Consider the following 6,117-nt stretch of genomic DNA (forward strand, 5'->3'; position numbering starts at 1 on the left):
GGCGCTGCCTCAGTGCTGCATTGTGCTTCGCAGGAGCTTCCGCTGGCGGGGGGAGCCTGCGAGTGCTGCATTGGGCGGTTGGCTGTAGCTAAGTGGTTTCTAGCGCCTCCCACCCCATCGCCTGGCAAAGGCTCTGGCAGGCGATGAGCGCTCTGCAGGGAGCGAGCGCCTGGTGCACTCGCCCCGCCGCGCGCGGGCAGGGACGCGCGCATGTCACTGGGAAATGTAGTTCTCTCCCGCGTCCCGCTCATCGCCACCACGGAGCGGATGGTTGCGACCTCGTGACCTTGAGGTCTTCTACAGCATGAAGGCAGGAGGCAGGAAAAGGGCAACAGAAAAAGAGGTCATGTTGGCAGGCCTCTTGGCACCGAGGATATCCAACCGCGCTGCCGCGGGAGCAGTATTCATCCACATTGTCCACAAAGAACCATATTAATGTTTCCCACAATTTTAATAGTTATCAGGAATTATACCTTCAATAATTCATGGTAAGTTACTTACCCAATAAGTATTGATTAAGGACCTACTACAGTATATGCCTGGCAGTTGACTAAGCTCAGGGAACACAACTGTGAACAACACTGGTATAGGAGGCACCTGTTCTCAGACGCAGTCGAGTAAACACTGTCTTATACGTAACAGGTGAAAAGTATCCAGATGATGCTGGAGGCGAGTCATTAACTTAGCCAGGGGGAGGCAGGGAGAACCTCCTGAAGAAGGTCTACACAGGCACTTGAAGGATATGCTGGATTTGGCCAAACTCTGGAGGGTGTTTTTGTCCTTTCTCTAATATCTGTCTGCCTCAAACCTGTATCTGAAAGCCAGACTTGGAATACTTCACTTTTTCGTCTGCTTATTCCATTTTTTAAAAAATTTCAAATGTTAACTCTTGAAGATAAGACAGTAATAACATAATTGTCCACACAATTACCACTCCTGCCTCGGGTGACATGGTTTCAGGTTCCTTCGCCATCATGATGATTTGAAAATACACTCCCGTGTGTCAATGTCCCAGCTAAAGTGTGGTATCCAGAATTAAGTACAACTTAGGCATGGTTTCACAAGCAAACAGTAGAGAGGGGACTCCTTTCCCTTGACCTAAATTCTTGCCTATGAGAACATTCTCATATTTTGGTAGCCACATCTCACTTATTGTCATTTCAAAGACATTTCCCCCAAATCTCCAAATAATTAGACACTTAAGAATCCTATATATGACATGTAATTGTAGCCTGAATAAGAGGCTACAAGTTTTCAACAGTACACTTTCTACCTTGGATGCAGAAGATTCCAAAATAGTCATTGTAAAACGGAATTAGAACTAAGGCCTGGGATAGCCCTTTACCTTCATCCCCTACATCATGGACCCAAGTTGCGAGCTTGTCATATATGGTCTTTATTATAGTGAGGCACATTATATTGAGGTCCATTAGTCTCTTTTGAATCTCTTTGAAGTAGTGCTCTTCTGGCCGTTGTCTTGCCAGGTACACGTAGTTTTAATTGGCAAGGTTGAAGAGGCAGCCGAAGAAATCCTGATTCTCAGTGAGTTGTGGAATTGGTTAAGAGAACATAGTTCCTTTAGGAGCAAAATAGATAAGACAACCAACAAGGGAATTACTGAATATGTGCCATTAAAATAGATCATCCTCTGGAGGCTGAGAGCAGTTGCTCCAATAAGAAGTCATGATCTCGTTTGGTTTTCAGACATTAGTCAGGTTTGCAACCCAGAAATCACCGACTAAAGAAAAGGCCATGTCCCAGGAGGACCCTGCAATACATGTCAAGTACACGTGGTAATGATTCCCCCAATCCTTCCGCAAAGGGACTTACCTCCATTTACTTCAGTAATTGTGCGCCAGGGAAAGGGAAATACCCAAATATTTGTTGTATGCAGTGTCTGAATTGACACTGGTACCTGGGACCCAAAGCACCTATTATAGTGGGGGCATCTGGGAGCTAGGTGATAAATGAAGTCCTGACCAAGGTTTTGCTCACAGCCTCTGAATGTATTATTAGAAAAGAAATGCTTAGTACTTCATAAAATCCCCCACATCATTTCCCTGGCCTACAGGGTAAGAATTATAGTGGGGGAGGGAGGGGGGGAGGAAGGAAGGAAAGAAAAAGACACCAAGTAGGAACCTCTAAAACTGCTCCTCCCTTAGCCAAACAATAAATAAATCAAAAACAATACCTTAACCTGGGGTCATGGTGGTGGTAGTGGTAGTGTTTTGTGGTGGTGATGGAGGAATTACTATCCCTGTTAAATATCCAGAAGATGGTTAATTCCCATCATAATCGCATATGGGTCATAAAGAATGACAGTAGACAACCACAAACTGCACTAAGTAGCAGCCTCAATTGCAGTTGCAATGCCAGATGTGGTCTTTTCTATTAAAAATGAACATGGGGGGTGGAGGACACACACATATCCTCGGGTGAGGATTTTTTAAAAAGTTAGAAATGGCCCTGATCGGTTTGGCTCAGTGGATAGAGCTTCGGCCTGGGGACTGAAGGGTCCCGGGTTCGATTCCAGTCAAGGGCATGTACCTTGGTTGCGGCACATCCCCAGTAGGGGGTGTGCAGGACACAGCTAATCAATGTTTCTCTCTCATCGATGTTTCCGACTCTCTATCCTCTCCCTTCCTCTCTGTAAAAAATCAATAAAATATATTTAAAAAAATAAATTTTTAAAAAAATAAAAAGTTAGAAATGAACATGGCCTCGGGTACATGGTATACAGCCATTTATTTGGCAAACGCATAATTTTTCATCCCTGTCAGAAAAAAAAAGGATGAGAAAGCATTTGCATTCATTGGGAAAAGATTATCGTATACATTCTTTCTTTTCCTTTGTTATAATTTGAAGAGGATGCCATGGAGAATATCACTTTCATTCATTATACTGATGATATCATATTCATCAGACCATTTGAGAAGGAAGTTCCTAGCACATTGGAAACTTTGATAAGACATGTTCTCTAAAGTGTGAAAGATACACCCTAAGATTCAGGTCCTGGCCGGTGTGGGTCAGTTGGTTGGGCATCATCCGTGCAATGAAAGGTTGCTGGTTCGATTCCCACTCAGGGCACATGCCAGGATTTTGGGCTCAATCTTCAGTAGGGGATGTGCAGGAGGCAGCTCACCTTGATGTTTCTCTCTTCCTCTCTCTCTAAAAATCAATTTTTAAAAATCTTTAAAAAAAAGACTCAGGGCCCTGCCCCATCAGTATCAGTTTGAGTCAGTGGTCAGGAGCATGCCAGGAAATCCCACCAAAAGACAAATTATTGCATCCTGAGCTTCCCAAATATGAAGAAAGCATAATTCCTGATAGGCCTTTTCAGATTGTAGCAGCAGTATGTTTCAACTGGGGATACTGCTTTGCTGAATGCTGCCAGCTGTGAGCAGAAAAAGCTCTGCAGCCTCACCAGGCAGGTTCAAAGGTTCTAGAGGTATCAGAGGTAGGAAAACTGGAACTTATGGCAAACCCCAATGGGGAAATCACAGCTGAGGCTTTGGGGTTTTAGAGTAAAGCCATGACATCTTTAGTGGCGAATTATGTACTTAAAAAAACTATATATATGGTTTGTATTTTTGATGATGTATGTCAGATGGAGCACCTGACTATGGAGCAAAAACCACCATATGGTCACAACTGCCAATCATGAGCTGGGGTTCGGTCAGATCTTCTAATTCATAACATTGGGCAGGTGCAACAAGAAGCCATTGTAAGATAGGATTGGTATATCCAAGATTAGGCAAGAGCAGGACCAGAAGGTTCAAGGGAATTGCATGAGCACACAGCCCAGACCCCCATGTCATCCATCGCTGTTGTGTCACCAGACCTGTTCAGAGCGGGGACCTGGCCCTGTCCCAACACAATCCAGGACCTTTCTCGTATCAGACGACCTCCAGGCTCTTGACTCATACAGGAAAGATTTCAAGAATGATTTGGAGTGAGAACAAAAGCAAGTTTTATTCAAGTAGAGACAAAGCATGGGCTCCTATTCACCAAAGCCTATCTAGTGTTTCTGCCATTGCCTCTGTGAAAGAGGCAGAAGTACGCGTCTGAGTGGATGTGGGCCAACTTGCAAGTGAGTTGTGCACATGGTCAGTCAGTTCCTGGGATTTTATGTGTTCCAGGTTTTTGAAACCTGTGGCACCAAATTTTGTCTCCACCTTCAGGTTGGGAGTTCCTAATATGGTCCATTCAGGAAGTGTCATGGTGTTCACCACCCACTTGGCCCCCACTTCTACTTGCGATGTCAGTTTTCATTATAATGATGGTACAGTGAGCTTTGGGGTCAGGTCTTTGGTATTTCCTCCATTTGGGGATGATCTGGTTCTAACCAGTCATTGTTGTTGTTGACCTCTGTGACCAAGGCAGGGGTTTTCCTGCCATAAGGTGGAGGCTCTGGTGAGAGGACCTAGAATCTGCCTGTAATATCAGATCCTGCTTCCTCATTTCACTTGGGATTTTTCCCTAGGTCCTCTCTCTTAGATCATACCTCTAGGTATATGGGCCATCCCTTAAGACCAGATGAAGAGTAAAAATCCAGACTTGGTTCATGAATTAGTTGCTTCCATGGGTGCAAGCTGAAAATAGATGGCAACTGACTTATAGCTGCACTCAAGAGTGGGTGGCTTTGGTAACCAGTCACAAGGGGAAATCTTCCCAATGGGCAGAGCTTCAAGTGGTGTACCTAGTCATCCCCTTTGTGAGCAAAGAGAAGTGGCCTAGGTGTAGAGTATTTGTGGACTCAGGGGCAGGGAGAAATTACTTGACTGGCTATTAAGGCATTTGGGAAGAGAATGATTGAAAGGTTGAATACAAGGGGTAGAGGGTTGAATATAAGGGGTAGAAGCACGTGGCATATGGGAATGGTCATGAAATGTATCTTCATATCACACATTATCACCACCCAAAAGTTGGCAAAATGGGCACATGAGCAAAAGGATGATATTGGCAGGGATGAAAGTTATGTATGGGCTCAATAGCATGGGCTCCTATTGACTAAAGCTGATCTAGTGTTTCTGCCATTGCCAATTGTCCAACCTGTCAGAAACAGAGACCAACACTGAGTTCTTGATATGACACAATTCCGTGAGACCACCAACCAGGAAAGTTGATTACACTAGGTATAGTAACAGGCACATTCCAGATGTGTTTGTCTTTCTTCCTCACATCATTTTTTGAGGGTTTACAGATAGATGGTTTGATTCATTGACATGGCATCATTCATAATTTCGTGTTTCACTAGGGGATTAAAATCACAAAAAAGGTGTGGGAGTGGGTTCATGATCAGGTGATCCATAGGTCTACGACATACTGAGTCACCCAGAAGTTGCCTGAATGACAGAGTATTGTAATAGTTAATAGAGGCACAGTTATAGCATCACCTTGAAGGGTTGGAGGTGATATTTTTGAGGATGGAATATAATCTAGGATGTTCAAAACATTTATATGGTGCTGTGTCTCTGCTAAGAGAATACATAAGTCTGGGAACCAGTAGGTGGAAGCAGGAGTGGCCCTATTTGTCATTAGTCTTGTGATCTTCTAGAAATTTTTGCTTCCCATCTGAGCAACTCCTGATTTATAGCCATGTTATCATGGGACTCTATTTTTTGTTTTTAATATATTTTTATTGTTTCAGAGAGGGAGAGATAGAAACATCAATGATGAGAATCATTGATGGGCTGCCTCTTGCACACCCCCTATTGGGGATCAAGCCCCCAACCTGGGCATGTGCCCTTGATCGGAATCGAACCTGGGACTCTTCAGTCTGCAGGCTGACACTCTATCAACTGAGCCAAACCAGCTAGGGCCATTGGACTCTATTTTAATAAACAATAGGTAAAACCAGAATATCTGCTAAATTTACAATGCTAAATATATAAATTTTTTTTTTTTTATTGATTTCAGAGAGGAAGGGAGGAAAACATCAATGATGAGAGAATACTTGGTTGGCTGCCTCCTGCACACCCCCTACTGGGGATCGAGCCATAACCTGGGCATGTTCCCCAACAGGGAATCAAACTGTGACCTCCTGGTTCATAGGTAGACACTCAACCACTGAGCCATTGCAACCAGGCAATAATGCTAAATTTTTATATTCTCGAG

The sequence above is a fragment of the Myotis brandtii genome, unplaced genomic scaffold (assembly GCF_000412655.1).
Source record: "Myotis brandtii unplaced genomic scaffold, ASM41265v1 scaffold48, whole genome shotgun sequence".
Lineage (NCBI taxonomy): Eukaryota > Metazoa > Chordata > Mammalia > Chiroptera > Vespertilionidae > Myotis > Myotis brandtii.